The sequence below is a fragment of the Lethenteron reissneri genome, unplaced genomic scaffold (genome assembly GCF_015708825.2).
Source record: "Lethenteron reissneri isolate LAM-NWPU_2019-01 unplaced genomic scaffold, ASM1570882v1 scaffold_115, whole genome shotgun sequence".
NCBI lineage: Eukaryota > Metazoa > Chordata > Hyperoartia > Petromyzontiformes > Petromyzontidae > Lethenteron > Lethenteron reissneri.
The window spans coordinates 1,572,454-1,588,726 of NW_026890838.1; the positions used below are offsets into that span (position 1 = coordinate 1,572,454).

General features: G+C 46.6%; 1 protein-coding gene across 3 annotated transcripts in view; it reads right to left on the reverse strand.

Moving 5' to 3' along the window:
- Positions 1 to 5,382, reverse strand: part of LOC133361597 (zinc finger protein OZF-like) — a 37,650-nt gene extending 32,268 nt beyond the window's left edge. The window contains exons 1-2 of one of the 3 annotated variants that reach the window (XM_061580534.1): positions 5,343 to 5,382; positions 4,517 to 4,698 (exon numbers count right to left, since the gene is read on the reverse strand). The gene's annotated coding sequence lies outside the window, so the exon portion shown is untranslated. Of the gene's footprint in view, positions 1 to 4; positions 92 to 4,516; positions 4,699 to 5,280; positions 5,315 to 5,342 lie in introns of those variants that run through there. The other 2 variants (XM_061580535.1, XM_061580538.1) reach the window with 2 other exon arrangements.
- Positions 5,383 to 16,273: the final 10,891 nt, after the last annotated feature.

Consider the following 16,273-nt stretch of genomic DNA (forward strand, 5'->3'; position numbering starts at 1 on the left):
TTACATTGGCGTGGTGACGCGTCGTCCCGTGCAGAGCCTGCGGCCTCGCCTAGATTGGCAAGCCGGAGGAGGTGAGACGTTGCCAGGCTGTGCGCTGGGCCGCTACCCCCCCCCCACCATCCCCCCGCCTGAGGCAGAATAATACGATGTAAGCGTTGTCATAATATTAAATGAATATGTGAGGGCTTTATAGCAGTAACTGCACATATTGTGGTGGGGGGGAAGACATCACACTGTGAAGAGAAATCGGCAGCGTGATGTGTATATTTATTCCTTGTTAAACGCGTAAAATAAAATGTCTCCCGTGAGCTGGAGTGAACGCGCATGACTTGGCAGGGTCCGCCCCCCCCACGCAATTGTCGTGAGTTGGTACGGTCGATGTCTCGCAATAAGTAAATAATGAATAATAGAAATGGCACAAATGCGTTAATTAAACTACTTTAAAGTTTACGGATGGGAAAACGGAATCGCCTATTCCCACCGCGGGGCTTAGGGTGTGCTGCCTGTCAAAAAATGTTCTACCTAAAGCCCACCGTCCGAGAGCCAAATCCCCGCAAGCGCGAGCGCGCGGAGACTTTTATATATAAAAAGAAAGAAGAAAGAAAGAAAGAAGAAGAAGAAAGATACCAACATCAACAGAGATCCTACCAACCGTCTGGTTATGAAAACCAACAATATCATCACAGATTCAACATCTTTAATGGAACCAACCAAGCGGTCTTCCTTAAAACCCTCTGCTGCTATACCACCCAGATTATATATAGCTTACCAAAAATCCATAAAGAAGGCACACCACTTTGTCCTATCGTCTCCACCATTGACTCACCCACCTACAAACTGGCCCAATTTGTGTAAGACCTTACAACTATTCACTGGTAAGACCACCTCAGATGTATTCAACTCAGCTCACTTGGTATCGTTAATTAAGGACATCACACTATCTCCAGGTAATTTGCTCATTAGTTTTTACGTACTATCTTTGTTAAACAAAGTTCCTGTGCCCGACACCATTGCAATAATTTAAGATTTGGTCAAACAAGGACTGAATGCTGATGTACCGGCCCTGGTTAGACACTGCATCACCAACACTTACTTCACCTGGAATGGAACATTCTACAAACAAGTTGAAGGTACCCAAATGGGTTCCGCCTTATCTCTGATTGTAGCCAATGTTTTCATAGAAAAATTTGAGACAGATGCCATCCAGGCATCCACTCTATGTCCGTCCATGTGGAAGAGGTACGTAGATGACACGTTCGTCATCTGGCCACATGGCCTACCAGCTCTGAACCAATTCCTCAACCACATCATAGACCCGGCCATAAAATTCACCATGGAGGTGGAAAAGGATGGCAAGTTGCCATTCTTGGATGTTTTAATTGAAAATAAACCAGATGACTCAATGGGACACTGTCTATAGGTAAGCCACCCATACGGATGCCGACCTAAAACCTGACTCCCACCACCATCCATCCCAGAAGAATTCCCTCATCAAAACTCTACACCATAGAGCTTGTTGTATTTCCGACCATCACTACCTAGCCAGTGAACTGGAGCACGTACACCAAGCCCTCAAGATGACTAGATATTCAGACTACACAATCTGTAAAGCTATCACCCCAACCATTGGGAAAGAACCATCTGAGGACCCAATCAAAACCATCACCTTGCCATACATAGCAGGGATCACCAAAAAGATTTCCAAAATCATGAGCAAACACAAGATCCAGGTTCGATTTAACACAATACATAAAATTCTGATCTGATCCCATCTGAAGGATGTGATCCCTGACATGCAATATCCCGGTGTTCACAAACTAAGCTGTGCATGCGGCAGTAGTTAACATTTGGGAAACTAAGCGATATGTCTCGGACCGTGTTAGTGAACATAAGGCAGATCTGAAACATGGTAAGACCAATACCTCAGCCGTGGCTGATCATTGTTTTAATGCGGTGGGCTCACACGAATAGGATTTCTCCAAGATGAAGGTACTCTGCAAACCCACTGGCTATCAACAAAGATTAGTTCATGAAGCCATCCAGATATATAGACACAGACACAACTTCAACCGAGAGGAATGGTTACAAACTGAGCAATCATTGGAAGGACGTTATTAACCAGTTTAAATAATAACTGGCTGTGATGTTTCCATCCTACCTTCAGATGTTATAAGTTATTTTCAAATCTCAGATTTTACATTAACAGGTTCACCCTAACACAGCCACCGTTTACATTGACATGCTAATCTCTTACATTGACATGTTAATCTCTCTCAATTTAACATCACTAGCCCCTCCCACTTAATTTATGACCCTTGGGCTACACCCACTTCAAACCTTTAAGACAGCTTGCCTCAGCAGCTTTCACCCTCTTTCTTCACCTGATGACGATTGCTTGTGCCGCGATCGAAACGTCATGATTTTTTTCCATTGACTTAGTTAAAAAAAATAGTTTATTGTTCTAAGTGAATTTACAGAAAGACCCAAAGAATATCACGCACTATTTACTATTTTCTTTGCTTATAAATTTTGACCTCCACCTATAATGTTCCTCGTGGAAAACGTGCGCTTCTCTTCACCAAAGCCAATTACAATAATTGATGCCATTCGGACAAGTGCTGCAATGGCTGTACCTAGAGCTAATAAAACTCATTAACAAAAAAGTTAGACAGGTGCTGCATGTGCTGCACCTACAGCTAATGAATCTCCTGAACACTAAGAAGCAAGAGCATGTTGCCAGGGCTGTGATGGCTGCACATATTGATAATGACACTCCTGAACACCAAGAAGCAAGACAGCATGCTGCCAGTGCTGCTATGCCTGCACCTAATGCGAATGCAAATCCTCAACAGCAATGTGATTCACAGAAAACCAACACAGCACAAATGGCTGCTGCCACAGCTAATCCAACTCCAGTCCACCAACAAGCAAGGCAGCTTGCAAACAGCACAACAATGGCTGCAACCAGGTGCCTACCCTGCAGCCAAAAGGAAAAGTATTTCTTTTCCACACATTCCTCACTTCATTTACACTTCTGATTCATTAGTTGCCATTGGTTCCATGTCTACTTCTTGCAGCTACTGCCATGCAATGACATGGAAAGGACACCCTCCAGAGGGCTATGCTGCAACTGTACCATGGTTCAGCTGCCTACAATTAATGACCATCCCGAGCCTCTTCATGTTTTGATACCTGCCAACACTACCTATGCAAGCCAATTACAAAACAACAATAGAAGATATAACTCATGCTTCCAAATTACGTGTTTTGGCACGAACCAACTCATCCCGACATCTGGCTACATGCCCACATTTAAAGTGCAGGGCCAGGTACATAATCGCATTGGCAGTCTGTTGCCACTACCTAACGACCTACCTACATTACCACAGATCTACTTTCATGTCAGACAATACAAAACAGGCTCACTAACATTGCTAAAATGTCATCAACACCAAGATGCAAGTTCTATTGCTGTGGCAAGACATGCTCCATAAGGAAAACTTTAATGTTCAGTTTCAAGTGTGCCATGGAGAAGATGACTTCAGCGTACAATGTTGTCATTCATACTGACTAAACCCCACATGGTCAATATGAGTGCCGCTTAAATTAACTCACAACATCTGAATTCGCTGTAATTCTGACTGCTGAACAACATGGCACCAGGCATCACCCTGCAACTGAGGAACAATACCCGACACAAAAATGAAACACACCGATCCTATGATGCTCTTCAATGTCTCCTGATTTTCTGGAAAGGTGATGATGGCTACAATTTCCTACTTTGCCAAACTGACTCAGCAACAGGCTTGCCAACACAAAAAGATATTTCCACCATGGACTTCTTTGCCTTCAGGATCATGGTGTGAAATGGCAACTTTAATCTCTTCTTGAGATGCAAAGAGCTCTTCCACCAAACTGCTGTCGACATGTATGCCAAAATTGAAGCTTCATTCGATTACACCCACCAGAAGGCAAAACATCCAACATTGTCTATCCTGAAGCTCTCCAAGGGCAACGAATTTAAAAGCTGTCCTCATTATGAAACAAACAAGCTCTGTGATTGTATAACACAACCAAAAAACCGTGGCAATATACACACATTTACATACTTCATTGGCAGAATTAAATAATTAAAATAAACCCAACATTGCAAGACATTATTTTTAATGTTTGATTACTGAGAACTGTGCGAAGCCGGGTAAATTAGTGCAAGAGTGGGGAGCGGTAGTACAATGGTTTGCGTGCTGCGCTGTAAACCCAGCGACCTGATTTATATTCCCACAGCCAAGCTACAACATTTGGCTGTCGCTTGATGAAGCTGGTTGTAATTACTGGTGAACGTCGTACTCAGATTATAAATGTTGTGGCTTGGCACTCCAAAACACAACCGGTGTGCTGTACTAGTGACGAATTGGCCACGTTCTGTTTACGTGACAAACCTTACTAATTGGTTGTGTCAGGTGGTGGCGGGTTTAACGACACCTTTATATATTTACGCGATCTAACCCAAACAAACCTGTATTACAGATGTTTATTTGGAGTTTGCGTGTCTCTCTCTCCGTGGTCGCGTGGATTTTACTCCGGATCCTCCGGTTCTTCCCTCCACATTTAGAGTCAACATCACCACGCGTTTAGAGTATTTGACCGATATACATTTCCACACTTTGATGAGCCCAATTTGTTGTGGGCAGGTCGCTTCTGAAAAAGAGTGATATAGCTCAAGTAAAATAAAAACTGTCGAAAGTAGTGAGCCAGGTGAAGACAAATGTAAAAAACTTTTTTTAAACACGCTTTAATTAAATGTACCGTACTAGTAATGGGAAAACTCCACGACTCCAGGAAGTGGCCCCGAAGCTTGCCATAACGTAAGGGGCCGTGGTCAATTACAGCCAACGTGAGTTTACCGTGGACAATTAGAGCCAAGCCGAAACATAACATAGAAAAAAGATTGTTTACAAATATAGATATTTTATTTTTAATGCTGGAATATAGTATTGACGTAAGTATACCAAGTTTGCAGTCGATACCACATTGGGAAGTGGGTTAATACTGAGTTACAAGATTTGAGGATACAACAACAACCACAGACAGAGTGCGTTAATAGAAAGCGTGTAATTAAACTTAAGCTGAGAATTAAAGCAAATGCAATCAGGCGAGTGGCAGGAGGCAAGGCCCCGCACAGCTAGGCCCTGCGTTGTAATGTTCCAACCTGGACATCGATTCCATAATCGCTGATACTCAATTTATATCCCTACGAGAAAGAGAGGAGCGAGGCTTTACCTGGGTAAACAACAACAACAACCACCACCACAACAACAACAACCACGATGTGAACTTCTCACCTCGGATCTCAGTGAGCGCGCGCGGAGCGGAAGCTTCCTGGTATCTCGTGACGTCACGCGGCAGCAGGAGGTGACATGACGTCACTTGCGGGTTCAACACACAATCCCCTCTCCCAATAAGCAGCGGTGTAACAGGCCCATGTCGTTAATTCTAGATTTTAAGTTTTCGTGACTGCAAGGATTCATACTCTTTGGTTTTTTTCGATAAAGTCACGTAGGTAAAAAAATTAAAATAAATTAAATCACGACGTTTCGGAGGCAACACAAGCTTCCGTATTCAGGTGGAACCGTCACACTTCAAAACAGCAATTTAGCTGTAAAATTGTTTTGCTGTGGTTTTCACACCTGACGACGTTTCGATTGCAACACAAGCAATCATCATCAGGTGTGAAAACCACAGCAAGAAATTGCTTTGCTGTGGTTTTCACACCTGATGATGATTGCTTGTGTTGCAATCGAAACGTCGTGAGAATGTTATTGTTTTATTTTTATTATTTTATTATTTTCCTTCTACGTGACTTTACCAAAAGAACCAAGAATATGAATTCCTGCAGTCACGAAAGCTTTAAATCTTAATTTAAATAACTTTAACCGTTCAGATAGCTGGTGTTCTTTTAATGTTACGCTGATGTTGCGTCCCGTCTGTCCAATATAGCATCTCGCACATAAACAATTAATTCGATATACACCTTCTGTTGATAATTTAGGCAATTCGTCTTTAGTGCCAGATACCAATTTTTGAATTTTGTGTACTGTACCAAATCTTACTTTAATGTTTTGCTTCTGCAAAACCCTGGCTAATTTGTCAGTTACAGCACATGCTATATTGGACAGACAGGACGCAACATCAGCGTAAGACTAAAAGAACACCAAAGAAACATTAAATTATCTCAAACACAACTGTCGGCAGTGGCAGAGCATGCTTGTCAACAAGGACACTCAATTGATTTTGATAACGTTGAAGTGTTGTGTAAAACTAATTATTACTGGCCAAGGCTAATTATAAAATCCATTGAAATTGAGAGAAACTGAAATAACTTCAATCGCTCTGACAGCTACAGAATTAGTGCGGCCTGGAAGCATATTATTAAATAAATACAATTACAATTCCTTATAAGGAAAACAAATACCAATGAATAACAATTGAATGATTACCAATCTATATAATTACAATGCCCTCCCCCTCTTTGCCTCGAATCATTGCACCAGATTGAATTAAATGATGACGTCACCCTACTACTGCTCTATTTAAGACCGGAAGCAACAAGAGAGCTCCACCATTCTTGCCCGATGAAGCTGATTGTAATCTTCTCTTTCTTTTCTTCTTTCTTTCTTTCTTCTTTTATTTTCTTTTTCTTCTTTTCTTTTTTTTATGTATAAAAGTCTCCGCGCACGCGGGCTTGTGGGGGATTTGGCTCTCAGACGGTGGGTTTTAAATACAAAAAAAATTGCCAGCCGGAACGCCCTAAGCCCTGCGGTGGGAATAGGCTATTCCGTTTTCACGTCCGTAAACTTTAAAGTCGTTTAATTAACGATTTTGTGGCATTCTTATTTTAATTATTTACTTATTGCGCAACATCGACCATACCAACTCAGGACAATTGCCTGGGGGGGCGGACCCTGCCAAGTGATGCGCGTTCGGTCGAGCTCACGGGAGACATTTTATTTTACGCGTTTAACATGAAATAAATATACATATCACCCTGCGGATTTTTCTTCACAGTCTCATCTCCTCTTCACCCCCCCCCCCCCCAACACGATGCGTGCAGTTACTGCTATAAAGTTCTGGCAATGTCTCACCTCCTCCGCCTTGCCAATCTAGGCGAGGCCGCGGGCTCTGCACGGGACGAGGCGTCACCACGCCAATATAAAGTACAATTTTATTGAATCTTTCGCTAATAACTCAGGTTTATTGTTTACTATTATTAAACAAATAAGTTTACAAATATTACTAACATTATGTTTATGCAGAGAACAATTCTGCTTCATTGTTTACTAGAATCAAACTAATACGTTGCCTAATATTACAATCATAATGTTTGTGTGCAGAAAACTCACATTTTCATTCTTAGGTTGCTAAATATTTCCCTTTTTGTGTTCCTTTTTACGACGCTGCGACGGTGTACTGCCATTTTGTGCTGTCGACTGCTGATTCATTAACGTCAGTGCACTGCCACTATTATCTACACTTAATTTTGCTTTTACCCATTACGAGTGAATGCCAGTCTATAATCTGTTGCCTGCTTCTTTACCTCACTAAGTGTACTGCCAGCCTTTCATGTCGACTGTATCCTGCTTTTTCAGCTGCTGCCTGTATTGTCAGCTTTTTATCGCCACTGTAGCAATGCTTATGTCATTGAGTCGGCGTACTGCCAGTCTATAATTATACTATAGCCTGCTTCTCAACGTACCTGTGCGTACTGCTGCTATTTAATATACACTTATTTCAGATTATTTCTACTATGCATTTCTATTGTTTCGATTGCTCACGTCCTGCAATTTACTGATACGTAGTACTGCGATGCTGATAGCTGTGCCATCATCGGGGATTGCTGTGCACGTCGATGTGTGTGTGAGAGTCGATGTGTGTGTTTCAGTCCATATGTGTGTGCGTGTTAGTCGATGTGTGTGCATGGCTCCATGTCAGTGTGTAAGTCAATGTGCGTTTGTGTGTTATTGTGTGTCAGTCAGTGTGTGTGTGTACGTCCATGTGTATGTATGTGTCAGTCCATATGTGTGTGTGTGTGTTAGTCTACATGTGTGTATAAGTCCATACATGTGTGTGTCATTCGATGTGTGTGTGTAAGTCAATGCATGTGTGTGACTTGATATGTGTGTGTTACTCCATGCGTCTTTATTTAAAGTATATGTCTGTGTATGAGTCCATATGTGTGTGTACGCCAATGTGTGTCCGTCTATGTATGTGTGTGTGAGTCTATGTGTGTGTGTGAGAGTTGCTGTGTGTACGTCGATATGTGTGTGTGTGTGACACCATGTGTGTGTATATTTCAAGTGTATGTGTGTCAGTCCATGTGCATGTGTGTTAGTCGCTGTGTGTGGGTGGCTCCATGTTAGTTAGTGTAAGTCCATTTATTTGCGTGTCTGTTGGTCCTTGTGTGCGTCTTAGTCCATGTGTGTGCTTTATTGACCTGGTCAAGGCCTATGATACCATCAGTAGGCCTAGCCTCTGGGTTGTTCTTCGTGCTTTCGGAGTCCCTGACCCTCTGCTCACGATCCTTAAGGACCTTCATGATGGTGAGCGGCCCCGTGTCAAACTACGTGGCCGTGAGTCAGAGACATTCCCTTTACACCTTCGGGTGCAACAGGGATGTCTGGCTCCCGCATTATTTTACATATATTTTTACCACGTACTTCAGAGGAATTACCATCTGCTACAGATACAATGAGAGGCTGATCGATGCCCAGGTGCAGTCAAGGGATGGCTCCCTATTGCTCAACCACGTTATGTATGCCAATTATCTGCTAATTGCTGCTCACTCGGAGGAGTTCGAGGTGCTGCTGCTGAACCTGTAGCTTGCCACCAACAGGTGGGGCCTTACCATCAGCCCCACCAAAACTAAGTACCTGCCTGGCTATTTTATACCATCGGACATTTCACCTCCACAACTCCCAATTGGTGATGGGGCTGTTGTGGAGACAGTGGAGAGTTTCCCATACCTTGCCAGTGTGCTAATGACCGGCTCCGGTTTAACAGCAAAGGTCTTACTCCAAATAAGTCGAGCTGCATTATCTTTGCATTGGCTGCGTAACGCTGTGTGGAAGCTACCTGCTCTATCACTCTGTACGAAACTTCAGGTCTTCTCGGCCACCACGGTCATTCCCTCCAAACTCTATGCTTGCGAAACTTGGACCCCCCTAATGGAACATCTTCGCCGGTTAGAAACATTTAGGATGGCCTGCCTACGATCCATCCTGGGTTTAACCTGGCTGCATTGTGTGAGGAGCTCACAAATCCTTGAAAGATGTGGACCAAGTCCCATCGGTGACCTCCGGCAGGCAAGGCTGCGTTGCTTGAGTCATGTAGCCCGCATGGCCAGCCACCACATGCCTAAACAGCTTTTGTTCGGCCGGATCCAGGGGGCTGGAGAAGACATGGAGTTATGTGGTAGAGGAGGATTTGTAGCTGAGTCCACTTGCGGATGACTGCTACCAGCTGTGTCAAGATCGGCCTCTGTGGAGGAGGCTCCTGAAGGACGCTACTGGGCAGTTGGAGGCAGTCACCCTCCAACAACAACAGAGGGCGGAGGAGCGACGCTCACAACAATGAGCGGAGCGCCGCGTGGCTAAAGCACAAAGTTGCCACAGTAGGGGCCACAGGTGGTGCATCAGCCAGTCGTCTCAGTCAGTCGACCTGTACCATCTGGGTTTGCTCCGTGACCGCCTGCCAGCAGGCATTCGACACTTCACGTGGCCTCAAGGTGCACATAGCCTGGCACAAGCGTTGTCGTGACGTCACCGCCACTTAGTGGCGAATGGCGGTTGTTGTTGTTCAGTCTATATATGTATGTGTGAGTCCATTTGTGCATGTAACTCTATGTGTGCGTGTTAGTCGATTTGCGTGTGTAACTACATGTGTGGCTGCCTTTTTTGCCCGGGCAACGCCGGGTACTAACCGCTAGCTATCAGCTAAACGTCGTACTCAAAATTTACAAATTCTGCTGATTCTCTCTTCAACACACCGGTGGGCTAAAAAAGTGAATTATTTTGTCCTTTGAAAAACGTGACACATTTTTTACTGTTTGGCCGTGTCGGGTGGTGGAGGGTTACGACATATTTATAAATAACGTGATCTGACCCAAAAACCTATATTATGAATAATATTGGTCGCCAAAGCCTACATGTTAAAAAGACTTCTTGTGTTCGCGACTGGCCGACCCCCACTTGTGTCGGGGACGTGCGAAGTTTTGTCGGGTTCGCGTCATACTACCGTCGGTTCGTTCCACATTTTGCTACTATCGCTAAACTGCTGCATGTGCTCGCTGCTTAAAATCAGAGGTTTAAATGGGGACCGGAGGAGGAGGCAACTTTTGTGGCCCTTCACGATCACTTGACGGCTGCACCGATGCTTGATTACCCTGATTTTTCGTTGTCGTTTGTATTGGACACCGATGCCAGCGATACAGGAATTTGGCGCCGTTTTGTCCCAAATTAAGGACGACGTGGAAAAGGTTGTGGCCTATGGTAGTCGCGTTCTGTTGCCTGTTGAGAGCCACTATTGTGTGACGCGCAGGGAGCTATTGGCAATCGTTCACTTCGTATGTCAGTATCGCCCTTACTTGTATGGCAGGAATTTTTTCGTGCGTACTGACCACGCGGCCCTCTAATACTCCTTGAAAATTGAGCAACCATCCGGCCAGTTGTCCCGTTGGCTTGAGACCTTACAGGAGTTTTCTTTTGATGTCATTTACCGTAAGGGCTCTCGGCATAGTAATGCGGATGCTTTCTCTAGACTGTCACACGGTTCCCCTTGTGCGTGTTCGTCGGGCACCAATCGATGCACACGGGTTCCTCTAACTCTTCAACCTGTCATGTCCACGGTGGCTGAGCCCACGGCGCATGCCAGTTTGGGGTCGACTGATGACGTCTTGCTTCTTCGCGCTCAGTGTTGGCGCTCGAACAACTGCTGGATGACTCCTTGGTTTCCCTGCACCGTTTCGCTGATCGCTCGCCCGACTCCTTTGCACCGGTGGCGCTGCAGCACGGCCCTTTGCTGTGGCAGGAGAATTTGGTTGGTCGGTGGCGTATCGTGGTTCCTGGTGCGCTTCGGCACGAATTGATTTGTGTGTTGCATGCTGAGAAGTTGTTGCACCTGGACGTATAGAAAACCTTGCTCACGTTGCAAAGGGATTATTTTTGGCCTGGCATGACGGCCGACGTCGCTAACTCTATCTGTGCCTGTCCCGACTGTGCTCGATGAAAACCGCAGCGGCAACAATATCTTCTGCCCTTACGGTCCATTTCGGTTACACGCATTAACGAGCTAGTGGCCCTGGATATCCTGAGCCCGTTTCCAACCACGCACCGGGGCAATACATTTCTGTTTGTGGGGGTCGAATACTTCTCCCGATGGCCAATGACATGGCCGTTACCAGATCAATCGGCATCCTCCATCACGAAAGCGTTTTTGAATGGGTACATTATGGACAAGGGAGCTCCCGAATGGTTGCTTTCAGATCAGGGTCGGAACTTCTTGTCTAAATTACTGCGTGATGTTTGCGACGCATTGGGCACCAAAAAGATTAGGCGGTCACCCTGCCATCCGCATACCGACGGGATGGTTGAGCGACTGAACCATACCTTGACCACAATTCTTTACCATACTGTTGCTGAGAAGCAGGCCGATTGGGACTTGCATATGCCCGGTATGCTCTCGGCTTATCGGATGGCCCCGCACGCTTCCACCGGATAATCGCCGTTTTTTCTCATGTACTGGATGGGAGAATGTGCCGCCCATTGGTGCACAGTTGGGGACGCCGGCACAGGGCCCTAAACGGACCCTTCCTGATCACGTCCGGGACTCCTTACGGCGTATTGCCAAGGCGCGGGAGGTGACGCGCATTATCACCGCCAAGACGCAAGCTCGTAACAAGCGTTGCGCGCGGCAATCCGACCGCCAAATGCCGTTGTCTGTGGGGGATCGAGTCTGGCTCCATTGCCCTCAGGTACCGGTGGGCACCTCTCCCAAATTTCATAAGCCATGGCGTGGGTCTGTGGAGTTGATTGAGATTCTGCATCCTCAGTGCGTGCGCTTCTGGGCGGGATCCCGTCGTTGGGTTGTTCACACGTCCCGATTGAAACCTTTTGTTCCCCTGCGCGTCAATGCGTCATCTCCAAAGATTGGTTTGCTGGGTTCTGATGCGTCCGACGCACGTGCCCAGTTGACGGTTGATTCCCCAGAGGACTCTGTTTTGCTGCCCACAGTCACCCGGGACCTGAGCCATCCTGCTCTTGACGACCACACCCGATCCAGCCCTACGACAGCTGTATCTACCGCTGCACCGTCGGCGCTTCCGCCTCATTGCGCCGGAGCCGGTGAGGCTGCACGTTGATGCCGGGGACAGTCCGGCGTCACGGACCCGTTCCAAGTCGATCCAATTTTGTTCAATCTCCCTTTTCATGCTGGTGATGCTTGTCGCGCTTGTTGCGTTCGATTTACGTGTTCTGTTGTTCTGTTCTCATAGCATTGGCTTGCCAGTGCTGCTCTCCCATTGTCTAGGTATACCCTCTTCCTAGCCGGGACGGCTAGTTTTTTTCACCCGTGGGGGGGGGGGGGGGGGGTGATGTAATGAGAGAGCACACCGACGGGCGTCGGAGGACTGCATAGGCACTGCTGTAATGGGGATAGCCAATCAGGGTTATGGATTATATCTGGGTCAAGGTTCACGGGCGGAACTCAGGGGAGGGCACGGGAACCATCGGGAAGATTCTGAGGGGGGCGTGGTTAGAGGCGGAGCCTTGCCCCGCCGAGGGGGATATAAGGAGAGGCAACGGGAGGACTCGGGGTTGGTGTGAAGAGCAAGAGTCCGGGCTGTATCTCCGTTGCCTCGTCCCGCCACCGGCCACGTGGCAATCTCGGGCCGAAGCTCTTCTCATCTCAGCATGCCGTCGTACAGCGGTGTGCAGGAGAGAGAGAGGCAGAGCGAGGGAACCGCGTGGAACGAGGGAGCGGCCACGCGTGAATGGGGAGAGAGAAAGGGAACCAACGGGAGTGAATGCGGAGCCGAGCAGTCAAAATAAAGAAAGCCACACAAATCCTATTCTGTCGTGGAAGTCGTTTATTACATAAGAAACAAAACAGGAAGACTTCTTCACATGTCTTGCCTCACGGCAGATGGGGAGCGTACGTTAACAGGAAGTTCCTGTTTTTTGATGCTAATGTTGGTCACGTGACCAGGAAGTGACGATGTTAGATTTCCACTGTACCATGCGGGCTTCAGCCATTACTCAGATAAGTCAAGATGGCGGCACGCATCGCTTCTCAGTGAGACCACAGCCGCACTTATCCATTGTGGGAGCTTAAGAAGCATTATCTGTAAGTTGTTTATATTCCTCTAATATTGGAAATGCTGTTGTAATGTTGGAATGACCGTTATAGCAATGTAAATGCCTTTATGGTGCCGTTAAGTTGTTGTAGTAAATACGAGGCCTAGTTAGTAACGAAGCCTGTGACTTTCCTTATTGTGGATGTTACTTGTGATTTAGTAGGTCGAGTCAGACTTGTGCCTATGTTGCGATCCTGAGAGTGATGACGAAGTATCTCATCCACAGTTTAGTGTTAAGTGTAATGCTGTACATTTGGGGTGCAGTGGGATGAATACACTGTGCCTGTATGCAACGCATCAGCTTGTGCCTATGTCTAGTTGTTCAGGGGTAATGTGGGGGCCTGGTCCTTCCAGGATCTATTGTTATCTGAGACAATGTTCTGATGCTGTGGTGTTCATTGTATGGGTGTTTCCGAATTATAACAGATGCTGTATCTGTGTTTTCTCACCAGTTTTACCTGTTACAATCAATAAATGACGATTGGAGTTGGACGGTCATCCTGGCTTCGAGGGTTTATTGAACACATGGTTGTCTACTCGACTAGCGGTGCAACGCAGCGCACAGCGAGGCCGAGATAGTAAAAAGATATTCTTCCTGAAGCTCCCAACTAGTGCTGCAGCCAGCTCTCTGCAGCCAAGTAAAAAGATATTCTTCTTAAAGCTCCCAAGAAGCTCTGAAGTCAACTCTGCAGCCAGCTCTGCAGCCAGCTCTCAAGCAGTCAGCCTGCAGCAAGCAACCAGCTCTCAAGCAGTCAGCCTGCAGCAAGCAACCAGCTCTCAAGCAGTCAGCCTGCAGCAAGCAAGGAGCTCTGCAACGAGTCTACATTAAAATCGTGCTGCAAGCATCACAGCATGGAAAGACACAGTTCAGCAGGGAGAGATGCTGAAGAAGGTGAACCAAGCAATCCAGGATATCCCATCCTGCCTCAAGAGGACCTAGGGAGTTCAAGGCCCCAGAGGGAGGTCAGGTTGACGCAACGGGCCTTGGAAAGCTATGAGGCTGAGAAACAGGACCTGGATGCCAGGATACAACGGGCATGGAACCGGGTTGAAGCAGATTTATCTGAAGCTTCAAATGCCTCAGACACAGTGGCCTCAATTCAGCGGGCCATCCAGCGAGTTAATGTGAGCAGCTCAAGCTACAAGCTCCTGGCAAATAAATACATCTCGCTCCTGATGAAGATGAAAACAGACGAGGGCATTGAGGGAGTGCGCAGACAAGAGCACTTCCTCGAACTGCTCGATGATAATGTGCAGGCAGTGATACAAGATGCAATGGACCGTGTGGAGGGCTTAAGAGAGACACGATCTCAGCACTCTGTATCATCCAGGTCCACCACAAAATCTAAAGCCTCAGCACACTCAAAGACATCATCTACTAGTATGGCAGCAGCTCAGGCACGCGCAGCAGCAGAAGCAGCAAACGCCCGTATTGCCTACATGGCTGAAGAGGAAGCCATGCTAATTGAAAAGGCCCACATACAAGAAGAAGCAAGCATAGCAACTGCTGCCGCACGGAGGAAAGCAGAGCAAGAAAGTATATTAGCAACTGCTGCCGCACGAGAGCAAGAGTATATTAGTGGCTACTGCTGCACGGAAGAAAGCAGAGCTTGAAGAGTAAGAGAGTATATTAGTGGCTACCGCCACGCGGAAGAACATTGAGCTGGATGCTAAGTTAAGCACCCTACAACTCAAAAGGGAAGCAGCTGCTGCAATGGCCCAGGCAGAGGTGCTCGAGGCAGCAGCCAACCTGGATAAGGAAGAGAATTGGAGTGAGTTTGGCACTCAGATACCTGTCAAGGTCCGTGATCAACTCACCAGAAAAAATATTTTGCACTGGTCTGAACAATGCATCAATGCTCCTCCACCAAACGATACTGAACAAAGGGTGGACGTTCAGGCATCGCCATCTCCACACCGAATGAACATGAATGCTGTCTACAGGAATGGTGAAAATGCATATCCTGCCCTGGCAGTTAGTCGCCAACTCAGCGTCGCGCACGTGGGGTCAGACGTGGATGCACCAAGTCAGACCCACATTCCAGACAGTCACATAAGGGGATCCAGCCAACGTGATCGAAACCCTTTGGGCCCACAGTCCAACGCCATCGCAAATGACGGCATGCAAGGCAATGCAGCAAATAATAGCACCTCACAAGCGCCAATATGGACACAATCTGGATCAGCAGGACTAGGGGACTTTGCTAGGTACCTAGCTCACCGCGAACTAATCAACACAGGACTCATTAAGTTTGATGACCACTCTGAGAACTATCGAGCCTGGAGATCTACCTTCAGGAATGCAATACGAAATGCAGACATCTCTGCAAGTGAAGAACTCGACCTGTTGGTGAAATGGTTAGGAAATGAATCTGCAGAGTACGCAAAGAGGATCCGGTCAGCAAACATTGACGACCCCGCCTCAAGCCTGCATGCGGTGTGGGAGAGGCTCGAGGAGTGCTATGGTAGCCCAGAAACCATTGAGAAGGCTCTCTTCAAGAAGTTGCAGAACTTTCCAAAAATCTCTGGTCGAGACAATAAAAGGTTACGGGAGCTTGGAGATCTTTTGATGGAGCTTGAATCAGCCCAGGCTGATCCCTACTTACCAGGTCTCATTTTCTTGAATACCTACCATGGCGTGAACCCCATCGTAGAGAAATTGCCATTTGACGTGCAGGAAAAATGGAGAACAGCGGGTTCAAGATACAAGTCAGAGCATCAGGTTGCATTCCCCCCATTCTCTTTTTTCTCAAAGTTTATCCGCAACCTGGCTAAGACTAGAAATGACCCGAGTTTCATGTTTGGCACCACGGGGATTTCCAGTCCAGATCTCCCAAAAATGGAAAGAGCAATGGCGAAACGAGGAAC